The following is a 23,389-nucleotide window of genomic DNA, read 5'->3' as shown; positions in this document are numbered from 1 at the left end:
AGAAGAAGAAGAAGAAGAAGAAGAAGAAGAAGAAGAGGAAGAAGAAAGCAAGCCAGAATGAATTCAACAATTGAGAAAGAGAGGAAAGGAATAAATTAACAAAGATCAGGAAGCAGGTTTTGTGAGAGTATGAAACGTGATTGTAGCTTCACGTATGAATCTTTTTAGACTGTGGCACTTCCGCTGCAAATCTGTTACAGGGGAAAAGGCTGAATCCAAAGTCACTGGGAGCTTTAAAAATAATTCTTCAGTGCATCTTCTCTTATAAACTATTCATATTTCATACTAACAAAAGTAGATGCATATGCTATCTTCAGTAACTGCAGTAATTTATAACGTTTACTTTTGTTTCCTCATAGTTTCTTGTCTATTGTGATTCTTCCATTCATATGTAGGGTCACTGCATGAGATCATTTGAGATGACAGTGGCCTATATCCTACACTTTCTTACCTGGTGGTGCAACTCTTCTGTCAGTCACTATTGGTCGCACTTTCTCCTGGACTTAGGAGATTTCTGTTTATTTCTCTTCCTATTTTATCCCTTGATTCCAGCTCCTCTCTTATTCCAGTCCCCTCTCAGAAAGTGTTACAACTTAGTTCTCTGAGTCAGAAGCCTAGAAATCATCCTCCATTTCATCACCTCCTCTCATCTGTTGCTCACCTTGCTTTTCTCTCTCCTGTCCTCAGTCTGGTTTCTGACCCCACTTCCCACATACGCCTCCTTTATACATCAGGCAGGGTCTAATTAAAATGAAAACCTGATTGCATTATAGCTGGTTTTATAAACCATGGTGGCCACCAACAGCCTCGTCACACACAAGCGCGTACAGCATACTCTCCGGCTGCTTCTCCCCTTTAGTTCTTCAGTCATTTTCCAGAGCACTGCTTTCACCAAGGGAGAATCTTCTTATCACTGCCCATGTTTGTGGGAAGATCCAAACACTCTTGATCTGGGCCTTTCATTCCTGTCTGTGATTTCTTTGCTTTCTTTTCCTCTCTGCTTTGCAGACCTTAGTCAACTTAGAATTGCTAATCCCTAGAATTTGGATGTTTTTTTTTTTTGCACCAGATATGTATTTTTGTGGCTGCTTCTACCAGTTTACCACAAGGAGAGCAAAAAACCAAAGTATGCAACAGCTCTCTTTATACCTTTACTTTAGATTTCCCTGGGAATAAACATTTCCCTGATATACATCAAAAACTCTCTGTTGGTTGGATTTCTGGTTTACTTGTAGCTTGTTGGAAAGGCAGAGGATACATAGATTTTTCTATGAAGCAACAAAAATAAAGATGTGAAGCTAGCCGTGGTTTCACTGGTATCTTAGAACATTTGTTAATACCTCAGAAAGAGACATAAAGCTTTATTTCTAAGGCATTGAGAGACTCCTAAGATGTAGAGGTAACTCCTATGATAGCATTTCCTTGCCAAAAAACGCTAGTCTCTCTGAAGGCTGAAGAGAATTAAGAACTCTAATGGGCTTGACTCTGTCCCATTTTTACTCGCCCAATGGGAACTCCCTCTCTGCCCTTCATCTATAGCATAGATTTTAGTTCTCCAGTTACAGGCTCAACATGAGCTGCTAATAGACCTCAGTCTGGGACAGAAATGAATTATTCCTCAAGTTCTTTTCGATTCCTTGAGTTCTTCACTGGTGGGCATGGAAAGACAAGGTGAGTTCTCGAATCTGAAGACAGGCTTCACTTACATCCTTACTCTCTTCCTCCTGACAGTTGAACATTTATCACTTCAGAAAGTAGCCTATTTCCATCAAGGTCACAATCTATTGTGGATGGCCCTGGTGCTGTTGGTGTTTTGATGTTAATTCTGTTTTCCCAGAGGGGGTTGTCTGGAATGAGGAATGAGTCACTCAGGTGATTTCTTGTGAACCTTCCCCTAGTTAATAAAGGAACCAATCACTGGGCAGGACTTCCAGGTTGGAGAGAGGAAGAGAGGAGGCAGGAGAGAGAGAGGAACTTTTTGACAGGGACAGTGAGAGGACAAGATGTACCTATGAGTGTCTCCTGGTTTAGATGGCGAATTCACTAGGAATCTACAAGGATTTGCCACCAGAGGATTTAGATTTAATATGGCTTACAAGATTAGGATTCTAGTTGTTGTGCCCAGTGACTGAGTTACCGTTGTTTCTGAACTAAGTTTGTGTGGTGTTTTCCTTCACATGCCGGCTCTACTGGGTTCAAGAGAGAAAGGTATGGTGGCAAAGTGTGGTCGTGGGAGCTTTGAAGCATGGGACTGGCACAGTAATGACTCCTCAGTAGGAATTTAGTGAGCTGGGTGGAGAGATTTCTGAGCTCTGAGTCAGAGAGTCTCCATGAGATGAGAACAGGCCCACCATTGCCCACCATAGCCTGGCCAGCCAGCCCGTTGGGGCCTCGCTGGCAATAGCATGGATTCGTTTTTATTATTTCCCTCAATAACAATCCATTCCCAGTATAATTTTTTAGATATTCTACAGTAATTTGATGGCAAAAATAGGAAAGGACCTTTTATGTAACATCTTTTCAGTGAGTACAGCCTGAAGACTTTGCAGGTCCTAATTCTCAGTCTGAAATATAACATTCCAGAAACGTGCATTCACCATGGTACGCACAAACTAGCAATGGCACCCCCACTCCCTGACATGTTAGAGAGTAACAAAGGTCTGAGGACTATGCAGTGTCACTGGGGTGCTTTAAGGACAGTCTGTCAGTCAGCCACTGTGGATGTCCAAGGAAGGAAATCTGCATGTGTGAGAACAAGCTTCCATGACAGAAAACTCTTGACATCTGCAACCTGGTTTTGTCCACCATACGGATGCCATTCAACAAACACTGTTTTTAATAATGGGATCTAAGGCTTCAGGAACAGTGGCTCTTTTTAAAAGTGGAATTACAGCATGATCTGAAAACCCATAGTGAGTAGCTATTAGATGTGAATGCAGGTTATCCATTGCAATGGCCACTTTAGAACTCTGGGATTCCCATCTCCTATAAAAGTTAAAATAGAAAAAGGATGAACAGAGAATGGTGGACTTCATGGAGGGCGTGGAATGTAGTTCAGTGGTGGAGTAGTTGATCAGCTTTACATGGCCCCTGGAAAAAATAGTTATTGCATCTCTTTTATCTATCTCTAAAATTGTGTACTTTCACTTCATATCTGTATGCTATCTCTATTATTGATCATATCTCAGTTTTTATTTTTTAGATTGTAAAATTAATGCAGGCAGGATATCTCCTGGGGACCTTCTGGTCCTGACAATGAGCTGAGTGTAGGATGTTACTACAAGTCAGTTAACTCTTCTAGACAGGAGTTGTATAGAGAAAGTGCTAATGACAACCTGGTGACATACAGCATGGAGCCTCAGACAGGCTAAGAAACAGTTATGGCTAGAAACCCCACTTCCTTCCCACACATGTGGAGTTTTCCTTACAGAAGTAATGTTACATGTCAAAGGTCGGCAGCCTTGGTCTATGGCTGCATCACTACCACACCCAATATAAAAATCATTTATGGGACTTTGTTCATGTAATATTAGTTTTCTCATCTTATTGCCTGATATACCGATTTTCTTTTAAAAAGGTTTAACTTGTGATGAGTTGCTAGTGGTTGGTTAGCCAGGCCAGTTAGCTAGGTAGACTGAATACACTGGACCTCAGCAGACCTATCTATGAGCAGGAAACCAGAGAGGCCAGCTAGAGTCAGATATGAGGTAAAGACTGTGCACAGGTTCAGGTTCAGGAGGTCAGCTTGGAAAGAGAGATTTAGGTTTATAGGGTATTGTCAATGGTAAATGAATAGAACTCCATTCCATTTATCCACACTGATATTAGGCAGGAAGAAATTCCTAAGGACAGGGCCTCTGAAAAGCAAAGGCCTCCTTTTCTTCCCTGTAGTAAGTTTATACTGGTGTCTATACCTTATCTTCCCAGTCAAAATGTAAAACAGTGTCTGGACTCACAAGAACGTTAGAGTCTGTACAACTTTATCTCATCACCACAGATTATGTGGATCAAGAATAGGTGCTGGATTTTCTTCAATGGTCTTGAGTAGGTATCTAGTAGAAAGAAGTGTTACATGCTTCTTGTGTTTAATGGTTAAAAAAAAAAAAAGGTGTTTTAAAATAAATATGCTGCAAACCTTTCCATGACATGTTTAGTCTCAGTCTCCCACTGGTGCTCAGGCCACACCTGCCAAGCACACCAACACTGTCCCCAACTCTTTCTTCATGGTCTCCATGCAATCCTATCATGACTCTTCCCACTGTACTGCCACCAACCTCCTACCCAGGCCTCATTCCAAACCCAGCTTCAAGAGAGCACAGCTGTGCCTTTTAACTGAGTTTCCTCATACCTGGGAAAGAACAGATTCCTTAGAATTTCATGAGCTAATGTAGATTTTGAATCCATTAATCAAAGGGTCACTATTTGCTTTCTTAACAATATAATTATTTCCATCTGGCACTAGCTAAATAACTGAACAGTGCTTCTAGGACCAACATCAAAAGTGCCAGTAGCATTTCTGAATTAGGACTCTCAGCTCAGCTTTCCACTGGGACATGCCCTGAGGTTGGCTGGATCATTTGTTATTTGGAGGCTCCTGTCTCTTAGATTCATACTCCAGTTCCTGTTATTTTTACAGTATTAATGTGGAGAGCCAGTTTTTATTAGCATAGGCAGTTATAAATTGAGTATAAGGATTAGAATAAATAGGATGCAGTAACAGAACAAAAGAGTCCGAAAACATCTAATGAAGTCATTGTAGAAACTTGGAGCTTTTCTCGTAGATAAAATACTTATAAATGGAGCACATTTCATAGAAAAGTGATTTGGAAAGCCTGGTAGTGTCACTAATATATTCTGAGCAAGACCTATACAGGCAGAATCACTGTTAGATATCTATATCTGCAAAGGTTCCAAAACTTTTGACAAGTCACAGTTGATAAAATTACATTTCCATGATTTCATATTTTATACAAACAGTAAGGCTAAGGTTTCATTCAGTTACTTTCATCTTGAATGGATGCTCCAAGTGTCAGAAAGATCACTGAAGACTTCGTTGGAAAAAGGTGTAGAGAGAGAATGTTGAAGAAAAGGAATAATAATGACAGTACAGATTACAAAGAACATGACGATAGACACAGAGGTACACAGACTTTGGGTGGCAGAGAAGGAAAGAATGAATGACAGTGTTGGAGTGTTGTCAAAGACAGGCAAGGCCAAGATAATGAGGCCACAAAGCACTGGTCAGTGTGTCAGTCAGCTTCTTGTCCTGTTAGCTTTGCACTTTACGATACAACATACAGCTTTGTCACAAGCCACTGTGACCTTCACTATGGGCAGTGGCTCAATCTGATCTTTAACTCACAGCAACCAAGTGGAGGCTGTCAGCCACAGCCCACTCTGTCCTCTGGGCCAAGATGGCCTTCTCTGAGGAGTTTCCAGGAATTAGGTTTCTCATTCTTATCGGCTTCAGTTGCTTGTTTTCGTCGTAACAGCTTCAGTTGTCCATGGAAATGTTCTGCAACCTGACTTTTAAGCTTGACATTTCAATTTTTATAGCTTATGAAATCTTAGTGATTTTTATTACTAAAAACTAATACTAAACTAAACCAATCTTCCTTCACTATCAAAAAATTAATCTTTTTCATATTTTAATTTAATGTACTTCTCAGCAATAAAATCTACCATTTGTGGAGCAATTATCTTTGTCAAGAACTGACAATGCGTCCTTGTATGGACACACACACACACACACACACACATATCCACATAACTACTAAGATTGCCATGCCATGGATGCCAATGGGTAGGGACAATATGTTTTAGGAAAAAAAAAATCCTAAGATAGTTACTAAAGAAGCAAGTTTATGCACTGTGAGTGAACTACACTACTTACTTCCAAGGATTTGGTAAGGTATTTGTTTTAGAACTGTGCTGTTTCTGCCTAATTGTCTCTTAATAGAGATTTCCTAGGGACAGTGACCATAGCTCATCCGTAGAGTGTATTCCTAGTATGTACAAGAACCTACCTGGGTTGAGTCTTTCAACCAAGCACACAAAAACATGAAAATCATATCTATGCAACTTTTGACCAGTTTGCCTGATAATTTTTTCCACCAAGGGCAATATCTATAATAAAATGTATTTTCTAACATGTAATCTTATCTATAGTATTTCTCCATTGATACTCCAATGACCAGTGGATAGAGAGGACAGCCCCTTCTCTGGCAGCTAGGTATATCTCTCTGGTTGAAAGGAAGGGAAAAAAAGATTGTATTTCTTTCAGCTCCTGAGGCCGAGAGGGAGTCTGGTCTAAGACAAGTAGGCTGACCTGGGGACATCCATGCACCGAGCTATTGCCATTAGTAAGATGCTCCTCATAAGAATCCCAGTTCTCAGTTACTGAGAAACACACGTTTCAATTATTTATTTTGGGAGAATCTACACTTCTGAGATTAAGCCAACTGCTCAGTTCTTTGTTTCTGACTGCCTGGACAGGTGAAGGGTGGGAAGGCATGGGTGCGGAAGAGAAAGTACATACTTCTATGAACAAACCATTAATGGTCTCTGTACAGTGCTGTGGGTCTTGCAGAAAACTTGCATGCGTCTTAAGGATTCCTTTCCTAGCCACAGCTACATGAGCTGTTTCTTTCCCGCATTTTAACACAGACACAAGCAATGCTGTTTTAATTTATAGGCCGGGTGATAGGAAATGTAAAGGAATCCAGTGTAAAACTTCTCAATTTTCTTTAACAGCTATGAGGAAGACAGGGGGAAAAAATAAAATCTTAAGTGAAAATTTCCCAAAGTTGCAAGGAAAAGGGGAATATTACAGAAGAGCTTCAGGAACCACAGACTTGGGTTTTCACATCTTGTCAGAAAATCTGCACTGTTGGTAAAGCCTGGGGACCTGACTCAGCAGAGAAATGCCACCCACAGTCTCCGACTGTCTCTGCCGTTGTGAACTCCCTGTTTTCTCTGGAGGCTTACCACAGCACACTCAATACCCATGTCTTTCAGATGGAAAACTGGATTTGTGAACAAAGAAATAAAATCATGTTGTTTAATATTTAAAGGCATTTCTTGTAGCCATGCTTAGAGTTCTGCATGGACTTTTAACATCAGTTCTCTGTTGGATAAATAACACTAACTAACCACTTAACAGTTTCACAATGCTCAAACTTGCCGTCACCATTGCTTTGAATAACATCTCGCTTCTTTTTAAAGATCACAGTTGAAAGATGAGAGGAAACAGCACCATTAAAAGAGGAAGTAAAATTGCAGTTCAAAGCCTGTTTCCATGAGGTAATGTGCATTATTGACCAATCATCAAAGAGGCCCCATCTATACTGAAATGAAGCATGAGGTGAAAGCAGGTGGCAGGGGGCAGTCAGAAACCTCTGCCAGCCCTTGTGCATTACTTATTGCTGAGGCCAAAGGGTTAGAGAAAGATCAATGAAGGTTTGTTGATCTGACACAGGAACCTGTGCTTAGGGAAATGGAAGCTGTGCATCTGAGTTCATCTGCTGGGACTGCAGGTTTCATCCCTTTATGAAAGCCACAGCAGTGGATAGTGGCAGCAGCAGCCCCCCCTTTTTTCCCCTCATCCCCTTCTCCCCCATCTCTCCTTCGATCTCTGTCTCTTATGCGTGTGTGGATCTAGCGGGAAGTTAAAACTTTTGAAATAATTTTCTGAATTATTTCTGTGTAGACATATTTCCATACAGCTACTATTGCCTTCTTCTTCTCCTCTAAAAGGAAATAGTTCAATTTAGTAATTAGAACCCCAGGAAAGTCAGGGTTTTTTTTGTTTTTTTTTGTTTGTTTGTTTTTTTCACATTAGTTTGCTTGCAAACTGAATGGTGGATTCTAATGACACACAGATTTCTTCCTCTAATCAGAACCTACCAATTTATTATCATACAATTTACCACTATTTTCTCTAATATAAGTAGAATCTCTCCTATTCACAGGAACTCGCTTATGGAAAGTGTTGAAACTGTTTCCCTGGAGTTTGATCACTTGCTTTCTGGTTACTAAGAACTAGTGCCTTGGTCTGGGAGCCAGTGGTCAAGTGTAGACTTCAGAACGGCTTGTTTGCTGCACCTCCAATCAGAGAAAGTTTCCTTCCACATCTCAGTTCATCCACACTGTCCTTACGGAGCAAACTAGGTGTGGTTCAGAGCAAACATCGGTGGTTTAGAAATGCTATTTCCCCCAGTGGCAATATACATTGTGGGTGTGTGACTGGAATATTTAAAACACCTGCTGTCCTGGAACTGAGCCAAATGTATAATACATTAGCAAATGCTTGGCGCCCTTCCAGCAGCATGGATCATACTGCCATCAAAATACTGAGGGAGTTGGCACAGAGACACTTAAAAGTTTCACTAGAAGCAATTTAGGACACGCATGTATTTTTACCATTAACAGGATCACCACACTAAACACCTCTGACTGGTTAGTATTATAATGAAATGAATTATTTTTGAGTCAGAAAGGAACAGACAGCGGAGGAGAGGCACTCTTTGTTAGATTGCTGATTACCTTCTCAGTCTTTTAAAGCTCAGTGTCTTCGCACTCCACCCCTCTCACACACAATGCTTTTTCTCAGAGGCACACAGTTAAGAAGGCAAACAACACGTTGAATTAAAACCCTAACAAAGTTTGCTAATAGAAACTGGGATAGGTATCCTGTTTGATGGAGTCCTTATTTCTTTTCAACATTATTTTGATGTTTCTTAACAGGATTAGTTTTCCATTTGTGCATATTTTCTTAGTATAAAAAAATCAGTAGACTTTCAGGAGAACTTCATTAAATACCATTTAATCCTCTATCATGTAAAGTACTTCACAAAATGACTTCACTCCCTATGCTGGGGATTCATTCCTTTCAGGTTCTTGAACACAGTAGGGCAGGCACACTATGACCCTTAGTTTACAAAATGATTTTTATGTTGTAAAAACAAAATATACTGCAGAGTTCAGTACTTAGAAAGGGTGTGGGGGTGTTATGTGTGAGTGTTTGTGTGTGTGTGAAGTGTATGTGTGTTCAGTGTTTTAAAACTTGCCTAACAGGGAGCAGCAAGAAAGGAAATGGCGTGGCATGCCTGAAGATCACACACCCTGCTTGTGCTAATGGCCATGTGCATTACTTGTTGATGTTCACAGCAAGACCAAACACGAGGTTACAATTTAAAAAGCTGAAGTTTAGTGGAGAATTGAAACATGCCCAAGGTTACAGTTTATACAAGTATGGAAACGTGGTTTGTGAGGCTCCAGCTTGTATCTGCCTCTTGGACCACGTTAGCCAGTGCAGCAGTGAGAAAGCTGGACTTTCCAGCTTCCTACTTTCTACAGTACATAGAAAGCTTCAGGGTCTTCATTTTTGATAGTTACGTGTACAGAGTCCTGATCTGTTTGTACAATCATTAAAATTGCACATTCTTAGGAAATTCCAAGCTCTTCAATTTTATGTACAGATTCTTTTTTTAAATTAGATAATTTCTTTATTTACATTTCAAATGCTATATTGAAAGTTCCCTATACCTTCCCCCCGCGCTGATCCCCTACCCACTCACTCCTACTTCTTGGCCCTGGCTTTCCCCTGTATGGGGCATACAAAGTTTGCAAGACCTAGGGGCCTCTCTTCCCAATGATGGCCGACTAGGCCATCTTCTACTATTATGTACAGATTCTTATATTGCTTTAAATATGTGACTTCCGTTTCTATAATTTTTTAGTATACTGTATATAATGAATATTACCCAGAGAAATGCATGTGCACATTATCAGTATAAACTGAAATCATATGCATTTAAAAATGTCTTATGTACAATCACAGATATTTACACAGTCACTGAAACAGTTTGCAATGCACAAACATGCACTCACACACACACAAGAAAAGCTTTTAGGTTTTCTACAAACGTACACGTATACTAATTATACAAATTAAAATAGTTTAACACTTTAAAAAATTCTACTCTTTCTATTTCAAGATAGCTAATTTTACTCAAAAACTTCCCAGGTTTTCTTTCCTGCTATTCTCCAGCATGAGTCCACGATGTCTCTTTCATCACATATGTTATATGATGTGTTTATCACATATAATTCCACATTGAGCAGTTAGCATTTCTTGAGTCTGGCTCTACTCTCTTAACTACCTCACAGCCTTCTTCCTACCCCTTCCTGTATGTGCACATCATTGTATTATTATTAACATGCTAGTGCTTTTCAGCTTTGCCCCCTCTCAGGCTGCTCTGAATCAACTCATCTTTTGAACGATCTCCCTTAGAGCCTTTAAAGATCCTTTCTGAATTTTACTTTTTTGAACTTACAATGATATTACATAATACTTTTAGGGTTGAATATACTGCTTCCTACTAGTATTAGTCTGTCCCATATACCACCATCATTATGATCTTCATTATAAATTTTACTATGGGCCAGACATCTGTTCCAAGTCTTCAAAATGTTCTTACTTGTCACCGCAGTTATATACTAGTTATTATTACTAATCCCATTTGCAAACATTGACCTTGAGACACAGAACATAAATAGTCTCAGGGACAGTGTTAGTCATACAGCAGAGAGAAGCAGGTAGTTTCAGAGCTGTTGCTCTCTGACACCCAATATGCTGCCCTCCTAAGACACCCCACACACTGTCTCTCTAAATTGTCTTGTCTAGTTGGTTCCCACGTGCATTTTCTATATTAGCTAGATGGTTGGAAGAGTCACAGATCATGTTGTACAAACTTTTCTCTCTCCCTCCTAGTATTGCTGAGTTCAGTACATAGTTGTAATTTAATAATTATTGCTTGAATACAAAATATCTACAGTCAAAAATATAAATTTAAACATAAAGACCAAAAGATCATTTTTATATTTGATAATAAAATGTAACTAACATCCTGATTGAATTAGTAATCCACAAAATATATCCAATTTAATCCTATTAATCCTATTATCCTCAATCCAAATGGTTTTATTGCTTTCTTTACTACTGTAGTTAATAGTACTTTATTGGCATTAGAAGCATCTGATATGCACACACAAAAGTGGAATTTATCTTGTCTAAACCAACTTGCTTGTTTTATTTTGACTTCTATTATAGATAAATAGTCCTGAAGTTGTTTCAAGTCCCTACAGATTAGGAGGTAGTCAAATCGATAACAACTACATAATACATAAAGGATGGATGCAAATTTTATAGTGAAGAAATTAATAATTAATTTGTATCTGTTTACTGTAACAAAAATTTGTTGTCAGCTCTTTCTGGTTTAACAGTGCTTGAGTTAAGGTTGATAAATTATATATGAAAATATGACTGTTTAAGGGCAAAATGACTCTATCATAATTATACTTTGCGATGTTTATGAATGTCATATAACCTATTGTATGTAGAAACTCGGACATAGTTCTTTCTGTATGCTAGCATAGTGAATATATGCTATCTAACAATATTAAATTTTTATGTCAACAATTAAAAAGACAATACTTTGCATTGCGAAGACTGTTTTATAGTGAAAAAAAGATAGTTTAATATCAAAGACAACCATTGCCAAAGTTGAGTGAATAATGACAATTTTATTTTAAAGTATGCACGTCAAAGGCTTTGTCCCTAGAACACAGCTCTGAGTGGCTCACTATCTAGGTTGAAAATGGTTATGCAGGATTGTGTGTCCTATTTTTCCATGCCTGCAGTAAAGATACAATATGGGAATTCAGCTTGGTAATTACTAATACACCACACAGACACAATTACACCCTGTGTGCTGCATAAAGGAATCACTTGTGGGCTGCATCCATTACAAAGAGCGGTAGGGGGCCAACAGGCAAAACGACAAAATGCTTTACAAGACGGAAGGAGACCAGAAGAGTCAATGTACACAGATACAAGGACCTTGATTCTTCTAGCAATGATTTAAGCCTCTTTCCATCCATTAGCTTCCTTTGTCTCAGGAGTCCTTAGCTGCATTACAGGAACTGAAAATAACAATGCTCAGACCCATACAACTCCTGACCTGTGCTGACATTTCCACACCCTGTTGCTATGTTTGACCTGATTACTTAGATTACTTAACCAAAACAAAATGATGTGTGTGTGGGGAGGGGGGGTATCACCACAGCAAAAACTGTCCATGTATTTGTTTTTAAAAATGACTTATTTAGAATGCCATGTTTTAAAACAGAAAGCCATCTTCTAAAGGATTTTTTTTTTTTTGAGATGGTTTTTATTCCATTTTAAGAATTAAAAGGGAAAACAAAAAACAAAAAAACAAACCCTGCTTGGGTGAAGACAGCTTTAAGAAAGTGGTTAAATAGGGTCGTCAGGCGATCTATTCTGCCAAGAGAGTCCTTCCACTAAGGGCCTAAAGCCAGTGCGTCAGCTGCTGCTCTGCAGCCACAGTGAGTCACACAAGCAATCTCTTTCTGTGAAACTTGAAAGTTTTGAGTTTAATTGCAAGCAGTAAGTAGGGTTTTTTATTATAACAGAGTTTCCTGTTAATTATTACATGATGTACATGATTTTCCAACATTTTCATTTAAGAATCTTTTTTCTTAAAAAGAAAGCCTTACAATTATGAAATTTTAAGACCTTACAAAAGTTACTTATGGCAGTTTGTCAGGTTCTGTGAAACAAAGCCTTGTCTTTCAGAAAATGTTTACAATCTATGAAGGGGAAAAAAACTATCCTGGGGCTAAAATGTTTACTGGCACCTCCAAGTCTGAAGAGAGAGTCCAGCCTGTGGTTTCTGGAGGGCACTTTATCATGGCCTGTGTTCTCAAAGGTTTCTCTGAATGAATAGAACTGGATTACTCAGCCCTCTGTTCCACGCCTATTCCTCTCCATTTTCTTTGGCACGACTGAGAGCCAGGCTATTTTTAGTTAAGCAGTTTTCTATTTTTAGACAACTGCCAGTTAGAAGACATTTGTTAGGAAAAAAAATTAAACACACACACACACACATACACATACACATACACATACAGACACACACACACACACACACACACACACACACACACACACACACACACACACACAATGAGGGAAGGAAGCCTCTCCCCACATATTGTGAAGCAGCCTTCAACCTGTATCTCCAGGCATTTCAGCTGCTTTCAATCTTGGAAAAATAAAGAAAAATTCAGAGTTCAGTGTTTTAAAAATAAACCTACCCTCTGGCTAACAGACCATAATACAACAAGCTGTTACTATGTGAAGCATTGACTATAGAAATCAAGAACACTCTCCAATGATTAAACTGAGAGAAAAAGTTGAAGAGCATCAGGTTATTGGAATGTTACACAAGTATGCAACAACTTTCCAACCCCCTCGGCCAAAGCACCCTGTTTTAGAATTAGGGGGTGGGGACTCTTCTGTCAAGGCTGTGGGACAGAACTTTAAGTGGAAATTTTAAATCAAACTTTAGGAAGATATCTGCTGCATTTTGCTAATATATTTTATGTTTTTTTCCCTAAAATTATAACCACCTATTTACAGAGAAACTCTATATTTAAAAAATCAAACCCAATGGGAAATCAGACCCCAACATATCCATACCATAGATAAACCTGGTCTGTACATACATCTTATGACTCTATCATTGCATTTACATATTCTTTAATATTTAAATATATATTGAAAAATCTATAGATCATTAATCTTATTTTTACATTAAATGGCAATAAATACACACATCAACGTATTCCACTCATCACTGAAGGTTACGCTTTCATTTACAAATCTACCATGAGGGGCTGGAAAGATGGGTCAATCAACAATTAAGAGCACATACTGCTTTTGAAGGGACTCATTTTTGGTTTTCAGCTGCCATATCTGGTGGCTCAGAACTTCCAGTAACTCCTGCTTTCTGAAATCCATAATATGCATACCATACCACACCATAAACAAGTGATCAAGAAAATAAAAACCTTTAAAATTCACTATGACATTCCTTTGGATGCTTGAAGTTGTAATTTCCCTTTCCTCAGATAACCCACACTACAGGCAGTGGGACTTCCCTAGAGTGTGGATTGCTGAGCTTCAGGGTTACAGTTGCATCTCCAGCAGCCAGCAAGATGCTTGGCAGTCAGACTCAGCATCACCATTAGCCACTGGATGAAACAGCAAAAGCTGTATATGTTTTGTCCACGCTGGACTCTCTGTTCTGGGTTGGGGAACAGTGAACATGTCACAATCATTTCATTTCCCAGGGTACTTAGCACCATGTCTTGCACATTTATTTTCTAAGTATTTGTGAAAAAATAAACATTATATTGACTTTTGTTTAAATTTCTTAATTTCTGTGAAATGCTAGCTATTTATGGAAAATATGCTATTTATTAAATTATACATTTATTAGCATAAAATATACATCTTCAAGTTAAGAACTTGTTTCTCTTTGCTATCTTATTTTTTTTTTTCATTCTCTGAACTTCCTCCTTGGCTTTCAAAGTATAAACAACTTTTATAACTAAACAGCTTACAATAGGCTCTGACATCTTTTACAGCCCATAATCCTAATTAGAGGCCCAGGAGAAACTTAAATGGAAAGAATACTAACTCACATTGCATAATTTGTCTGCAGTCAGACAATGGGTGTGTTATGTTACTATAACAGTGTTTTGGGGTGCTGGAAATGAAACCAGCTGCTTCCCATGGTAGGCATATATTCTATCATTGAACTATATCCCCTTGAAATTAATTTTAAAATTTTATCTTTAATCCTAATTTGTGGGGCTTTGGAATTTATATTTTTGAAAATTCAAATTGAATGATGACGTTTCATTAAAATGCTCACAATACAAAAATGACCATTTAACTTCTGCTTTTTTAAAAAAAAAATATTAAAGGAACAGCATAATCATAGCTAAGGAGACCCAATCACTGGAATCTGGCTAAGCATGTCCTTCATTAGGTGGTGTCCCATCCATGATGCCAGCTATCTCAATGGACAAGAGTGTTCGGCTCACCAGTACACTTCACACTGCAAATCGAGACCCTTGACGACACACAGCTATGTATGGAGTTACAGCTGCATTGGGTTCTTGACACTTTGAAATACATCTGGATAGTGAGAGAGAAGATCTGAAGCTTCACTTAATGTCAATGTATATGAGTATATAAGGTTAGTGGCTCCATTTACTGACCAATGCTGACTTAGTTCAGCTTCTGTAAAATGTGGTTCTATTATCCAGGACAATTCATGAGACAAGATGAGTCCATTATCATCATAATATAGAAGCTAAACATAGAATTTATTAAAAATGTATACATTAGAACAGAAGATATAACTCAGGAGAGAGTACTTTTCTAGAAAAATCAAAACTTGAGGTTGGACTTTTATCACTCCCCCTCCCCCCTCTCTCTATATATAGTACTGTGTTTCAGTAACTGAAAGAAAAACATAGGTGGATTTTCAGTTACTAGCTGTTCCTAGGGTCAATGTCACCTCAGTTTTCCTCTCTATGAAATGGTCTCCTTGCTATTATAGGGCTATGGTATTTGGTTACAAGTAAGGGGGAATTTGCATGTTGTTTTGAAAAATACAGCACACAATTCAGAAACCAAGGTGGTGCCATAATTAACTCATATATCTAGTTTTTTTGTAGTATTTTTGTGAGAATAAACAAACATTAATTTACAGATGCTGTTTATAATGCTTTCTCCCTCAGAACAGCAGCCCTGAGTAGTTACTGAGTTTATTTACTGAAACACAGAGATAAGAGATTTAATTGATATGAAGAGGCTTTCAGAATCTAATTAACCTCCCAGTTAGTCATTAACTCTATGACCTTTACAGATAATTGACAGAAAGTTTCTTTTCCTTATTCAGTTCCTCTATGAAGTGGCTGAATTTCAGGGTAACAGGAAGCATGCTGTGAACAGCAATGAGATGTAACTGGATAATGTGGCAAGTAGGTAGCTACTGTATTAGAAATACTTTGTGACTAGTAGGTAGCTACTGTATCAGAAATACATAGTGTTCTGTAATATAATCTACCCATTTACTCTGTTCTGGATACATGCACCACTAATGTAATATAGTTCTTTAAGTGATTGAGCCTCATGGTCATTTTCAGACGGTTCTAAGGATTCTCATGACCATGAGGATCGTAAACTCAGTGGAAGATGTTCTACTGCTCTTCTGACTCGTCCCAGGCAAGCACATTACACTTCCCCAGCAGCTTTAGGCTTGGGCTCAGAAACTTCCTCCTCACCTGCTCTAGAAAGCCACTACCAAATGACTGGTCACAGGAGAAGGGAGCCTAGTGTGATGACCAAATGCCCTGCTTGCCCCAAGTGTGGCTTGCCTGCCAAGTCATGATGGGTGTTAACAATGGCACTTCTTAAAGAAAACCAACTCTTGTTTGGAAGAATTAGTATTTTTGACTATCATTTTAAGGAAATATTACCGGTATTATGCCAAGAATCTATTTTATGACATTACCGTGACCAGTAAAACTACATAGAAGAAATAATGTATAGTTAAAGTTTCAAATTTCATTCAGAAGTCAGTGAGTGGTCACAAAGACCAGCATCAACGAGAAGCATGCCAGGAATACATAGTCCTATGTCACACATAGACTCACCACACTGGAATTAACACTTTAGGGAGATACTACCAGGAATGCAAGATTGGGCCAGAGGCAATTCAACCCACTGATCCTTCTTCCTAAATTCAGGTAAGGGCCCTGAAACTTATTTTTCCCCAGGAATCAATGGACCTTGACATAGATTTCACCAGTACTAGAAACAATATTCCTCTTAGGTTTCCTGCGCTTTTTACGTCTTAGTCTCTATCTACATCTACACCTACACCTTCATCTTCATCTACCCATTTGTGTACACAAACACATCTGGATGTACATTTGTGTGTCAATGACTGCATGTCTGGGTGTAGGGTGTACAGTGTGATGTATATGTGAAGGATAGAAGTAAGTCTTGCCTGTTTTTTGGAACAAGGTTTTACACAGGGCTTTGGGTCTTGCTGATTAAGAGTTTTGTTAGGCAGAAGCTTGGGGGATCCTCAGCTGGTTTTGCATCTCCAGTGTGGAAATGTGCACAGGTGCTGAGGATTCACCGAGGGAACTCATTCCTGCACGGCAGTCAGGGCTACCTTCTCAGCGCACGTTTTGTTTCCTGACAGGACAATGACATTTCTTCACTTCAAGTTCACTTGAAAAGTCATTTTAACTATTAGAACAGATGAAAACAAAACAAAAAGGAAGTCTCCATAGACTTAATACTATAATGAACATCAATAAGTTGATGTATATTGAGTGCTGATGGTGTCCTATTGTTATATCCTTCAGTCAAATAAAAACCAGTTGTAATTTAAAAAACAAAGCAAAACAAACAAAAAACCACAACTTCTCCAGCAACACAGCACATGTGCTAAAATAAACAATTCAGTTCTGAGAAGCACCATTACCTTTTATTGTAATTTTAGGCAGGACTGAGAATTGTCTCAAAAACTTCACTTCTGAATTTCAGTATAGACTGAGTAACACAGTTGAGAAAAAATGTTCTACCCTTTAATATGTTCCATGACAGTCTCCCCTTTTTCCCTAGTTGTTAAGAGAAAAAAGATATGAGCACTTTGGTTTGCTGTCGTTCAGTAAGGCTGCACTGAAAAGGTAATCATGAGAAATGGTGATGACTAATCCTGATGAACTTAGTCCTGGCTAAAGGTTGTGCTTTCAAATGCGTGGCTCTGTCTACTCTCACTGCTAAGGATGACCCTGTCCATAGTATTGATGCTGTTAAAGCCGCCAGAGCTGGGGAGTAGGGGAGAACACAAGAAGCCCAGCTTCACTGCCTCATGCATATAACTTGAGCAATTGAACATGTACATTAATCTTTTTCAACAATGATTGCTAGCTTAATAAATGAGATGCAAAGCAGATTCTTATGTTTATAAAATATATGCAAATGAAATAAAAGCATCATTTTTAGAAAGAAATGGCTTTTAAAATTTGGTGTATAAAAACCATTATAGTATAGTTCTGAGAATTATGAATATATCAAAATTGTAGTCTGACTTAATAGGAAAAATGCAAATACAATTTATAGGTTTAGTGAATTTTCTAAAGATATATAAAAACCAAAAGTGAAAATCTCCAAATCCTTTTATAAAATTCAGTTTATTTCTTTTTCCTTGGAAAGCTCAATATAGAATGTTTAAATATTTATGAGATCATGCTAATATTTTGTTAATAATTCAAATAATCTATTGAAAACAGTCTATAATTGATTTAACATCGGACAGCAGAGGTTTCCTGAGTCCTTAGCCATATGAACTATTTCAATTATGTGTTATGGTAATCATGGACATCATTTCTGTAAATCTCTTCCTAAAGAGGACTTTTTCCAACAGAAATTACTAATCATAAAGTTAGGCAGTGGTCCAATGTTGCATCAAAAATATGTAAAATGGTACCATGGAAATCTACCAGCTCTCCCTGAGACAAAGATTTACCTAGCACCAAAACTCCACCCTCTATGGTCTAGACCACTTGCAGGCGTGTTTTAACCAGACAGTGAGGTCACTGATTGACTGTGGTTACTGGCCTGAGGTAAGTTGTGTGTTTAGTTTTTATTAAGTATTGAGTTCCAAACTGGTATCTTTTAAGAAGAAGTCTCACACCCTGTATTCTAAAGTTACAGTGCTGGGGAGTTTACCACTTTTGAAATGTACCCCTCATATATCAATTTGAAGAATGAAGTTATGATGAATTATAGGATTTATCTCGGGGTTACTCTGAGGGTACTATTACTTAAAGCACTCCCTCTTCACATTTCAGTTAGACCAGTGTGGTCTCACTGACCTTTTGTGAAAACCAATGGATGAGGATCTTCCCTGTTCAGTGAGTAGCCACGAGCCCACATATGGCCACAGAACACTTGAAATGTGGCTAGTGCTACTGAGGAAATGAATCATAAATTTCACCAAGTGCTATTTCATTTCAATGTGAAGAACCCCATGCGGCTAGTGGTTGACACAGAAGAAATGACAGATGTAGATAGTGATATTTTAATAAATTAATCAAATTTGAGATTTTCATATAGGATACTGTATTTGTATTTTTCCTCTCCTCCTTTTCCTTTCCCTAACTCATCCTATGACACCCTCTCCCTTGTAAAATGTATGGCAAACTGTGTGTGGGAGGTGAATATATGTTGTGTGTCCTAAGCACAGGATGGGAAGGGGCAGGGTCAACTGAGTTACAAGCAAAGGCAGAAGGGAAATAAACGGCAGGGCCACCTGGCCTGGTGAGCCACTTTCAAAACTAAGAGCTCTTGAGGTACATTGGTCATATTCGCACTTCACAGGTTCTATGGCATGTAGCACACATCAGGAATCCAACAAATCTTTGTTAGGTGAATGATTGAAGAAATGGAAGTCGAGAAACTACTAAAGTCGGTAAACAGGCTTTTTCTGCTAAGTACTTGTGCATAAGTACGTGCAAAGTATTTTATAAATCTATATTTTAATAACTACAAGTCATACTGTTTTGGCTGTAATAGAGGGTTAAGTGAAATAGTTTTCGCATTTTACACCAAACCTCAAATTCCATTAATACTTCTTTGTAAAGAGGTTCTAATTCTACTTCTTTTGCATTTCTTCAACAACAAATTGTACTTGCTGATCTTAACTCCTCTCCAAGAGCATTTAGACTGTGTATAACCTTCCAGTAGTACTATGAGGCAACAAAGGTTAAAAGCTATTTTAAGGCCTTGTAAGTCCTAATTTAGGCCTTAACACTTACTGCATTTAATGGGCAAGGAAACATTTTTTATGCAACAATGGCTTCTAGGTTATCTTTAAATCCAACAGGAATAGGGTGACAGAAAATACAATTTCAGTTCAAATTTCCCTGTCTCTTTTTCACATTCACACACACACACACACACACACACACACACACACACACACGAGAGAGAGAGAGAGAGAGAGAGAGAGAGAGAGAGAGAGAGAGANTTACTACATCATAATGCAAAATATTTTATATTATCTACTTCTCTGTTGCTGTGATAAAAAAAAAACCGTGATGAAAAGTGCCTTATAGAAGAGCTCACACACACACTAGTTCCAGAGAGAGAGAGAGAGAGAGAGAGAGAGAGAGAGAGAGAGAGAGAGAGAGAGAGAGAGAGAATCTTCTACTGATATATTTGTAACTCCAGCATTTTGTTTTACATTTTGTTCCTACTTACACATTATCACTGGACTTGTGGTGGACTGGATGACCATTCCACAGACCATCTGAATGGTGAGAGGCTCTGTGTTGGCCAGCTGCTAAGAACACCTACCCTTGGGCTTCATGTTTAGTAGACATGACTTGGACCTGAGGTAATGGTTAGTCTTGGTCTCTGTTACTGCACAGATCACCTGCACTATACTTCAGGACCCATGTACTGTCACACAGTGAGGTTGAACTGTTAGTGTCCATCACCTTCCTTTCAGTGGCTTATGTGGTATCTATGGGCTATTGCTCCTTTGTTTTCCAATTGTTCCCAAGTCAGTTTTTGTAACTGTGTTTTACATCTTTCACAGGAATGCCTGCCAGATTCTGCCCAGAAAGCAACATTATTGTCCTGGACACTACCCCTGTAGCATATACATCCTGCGGGCCGTTCTCAATTATTTAAAAAACCATTTTTCAGGAATACAGCCAGAGAGAAACTTCCAGTTACAGGACAAGTGATAACTGGGCAGTTTCTTTATAGTACCTGAATTTCAGAGCCCTGCAAGCTAGCACTTGGGTAAATATCTAGTTATGTACCACGGAGCCAAACAAAACGGACTTTCTTCAAAGGAACTATTTTAAAGGCAATAGCTGTTTTTGTTTCTTTTTTAAACAATGGATTACAATTTTAACACATTTACTAAATCTGGCATATTTATATAGTGTATCTAAACAGATATTCAAGCTGCATTATGATACAATGGAGGGAAAAAAACCTCTATTTCAGCCTATCTGTTAAGCCTTTGTGTGTCTCTGTGCCATTGTAACAGTAGTGCTAATTATCAAGCAAAGACATGGTAATTACACAGAGCTTTCTGCTAAAAGGAGAAATCTCTTTTCAACACCCACGCACTGAGACTTTCCTGTGACCCTATAACTCTACTCTGGTGTGGCCCAGGAATCTGCACTCCAGTCTCTATGCTAGCAATCATAACATTCTCTCTCTCCCCAACCTTTTCTTCCTGCAAGCAAACTGTTTGTAGAGGCTTAAGGGAGAGAGGTAATGGTCCAAATGGGAAATGTAAAACTAATGACCCTTTATGGAACATATTATGCTCCTCATTAAACTTACTCAGTTAAATGTATTCCATTAAATTAAAATAAATAAGATTCAAAATTTTACCCAGGAGTAGTAAACTATCTCCTCTTTAAGCTTTCTGTTAGACCTATTCTAAAAGAGAATTCTCCCAGCTGCAAATTCTTAGTCTCTACTGTAATTGATATACCACTACAACAACTTGAAACCTAGTGTATCTAATTACTTGAGAGAACATGTCATCTATATATACTTTCCACTCAAATTTCTTACCTTAAGAATTCTTATTTCAATGTTCCATATTTTTTAAAGTGGTATATATGATAGTGATATAAATTTTTTTTCTGTTTGAGACTCTGCCTTACAATTTTCTCCATCAACTGTTATTTCTAAAACAGAGGAGGGCTGAATTGTGAGGAGTGTTACAGAGGCGATCAACCTGGGCACACTTACAATATGGTACAGTTACTTACTTACTGTATCCACTCAAAATAGTGAGGCACAAACTCTAGATTTTTCCATAGAGTTAGAACCCTAGAGCGATTCCGAGCTTTGATATATTGATATCAAATGTAAGATAACGGAGTTAGAGCTTTACTGTGGGTTTTCAATGTTTCTTTCTATAAATTATATTGTCACAGAAGATTTTCCATGTTCTGTGAAGTACTAGAATGGAGACTCAGAGTTTCCCTTAAGCATAGAAGCTGTACCCACTGATTGTAATCTTCAAGCCTCCTTTATTTTTTCAGATGAGAAACCTTCAGCTGGAGAGAGAGCCATCTTCGTATGTACCATGACACCGCCAGTCTCTGACTTTTGACCCCCTGTTCATATCACAGCCTTTAAAAAAAAAAATCTAACTCTCAGATGTGCACCCATATAAGACTGAAAATGTCATGTAGGAGGTCAAATTTGAAGTCATCCTTAAGACATATAGCACCCTGCCCTGAAGAACTCCATATATGAATCTTTAATATTATAAACCTTGAAAGCAAAACTTAAAAGTAAACATAATTTTGTAATTCCTCTAATACAGCTCTACTGTTTCAGAGCATATGAAGATCTAGTCCAAGTCAAGTGCAATGTCAGATTTTAACTTAGTTTGTTATCTGGCATATTTGTTGTTATAGCTGTAGTATGAGATAAGGTTTGAAGCATACAGTACACATACACAAAGGCCCTTGAAGCATCACAACTGACTAGTTCCTTCATGTTTGGTTTTGCATTTTCAACATGTGGTCATGAAAAGAACTTTCCTAAAGGCAGGTAAATTTTATTACCAGTCTTATGTCTGAGGATTCCAGCAAGTGCATGGCACAGATTACTAGCCAACATAAGCAAACATGCCATGCCATGACTTTTAACTGAAATTGTTTGTTTGTTCTTATTTAGGCAAAGCGACAGAATGAAAACTTAAAACCAGTAAACGCAATGCCTTCAAAAACTTCAAATAAAAGGAAAGAAATCAGAATTTGTCTTAAATAATTAATTATGAGATGGGGTGTAATAAAAAGAAGGGTTTGTAGGAGGTTTGTGTATTTTCTTGGAGTTAGGGCTGGACCTTTTGGACAGAGGTCTGTCTGTGAGAATGGTCTGTACTCTGGGAATCCAACTGAGGACTTCATGCTTCTGAACCATTTATTTTCTTCCAGTTCTCGGAAAATCAGTGCAAATCTACTACTTTTTCCCAAGAATGGCCAGGAAATGCAAAAATTAGGTAGAGAGAAAAATTCTCTTTTCCTTTTAGTGGTGGAGTCATTGCTCATAAGGAAGCACCATTTAAATAGGACACATGTTGAAAATACATTAGAAGGTTCACTGAGATTGTATGGCCCTTTACCCATCTAGAACAACTTAAGAGTTCTCCACGGCACATAACTTATTTTTGTTTGATCCAAACTATGTTCTAAATCTGACTTAGATGCAGTACTGACCCATTCCTTATAAATCCATTGTCAGTTGACTTCTGCCTTCATGTATATTAACAGTTTTTAATGCTATAATGATATCATGTTGAGGAAAAGCAGTATTTTTATAACTAGCTGTCTTTACTCTTCCAGAGAGAGGAAGAGGGAGAGGGAGAGGGAGAGGGAGAGGGAG

General features: G+C 38.2%; 1 protein-coding gene across 19 annotated transcripts in view; it reads right to left on the bottom strand.

The window, feature by feature from the left end:
* Mef2c (myocyte enhancer factor 2C) overlaps nt 1-23,389 on the bottom strand; it is a 159,148-nt gene that overhangs the window by 47,266 nt on the left and 88,493 nt on the right. The gene's annotated exons all lie outside the window — the stretch shown is intronic.

Source organism: Mus pahari, chromosome 11, assembly GCF_900095145.1.
Source record: "Mus pahari chromosome 11, PAHARI_EIJ_v1.1, whole genome shotgun sequence".
Classification (NCBI taxonomy): domain Eukaryota; kingdom Metazoa; phylum Chordata; class Mammalia; order Rodentia; family Muridae; genus Mus; species Mus pahari.
Note: the sequence above shows the minus strand (reverse complement) of the source record. Positions and strands in the feature narration are given on the sequence as shown.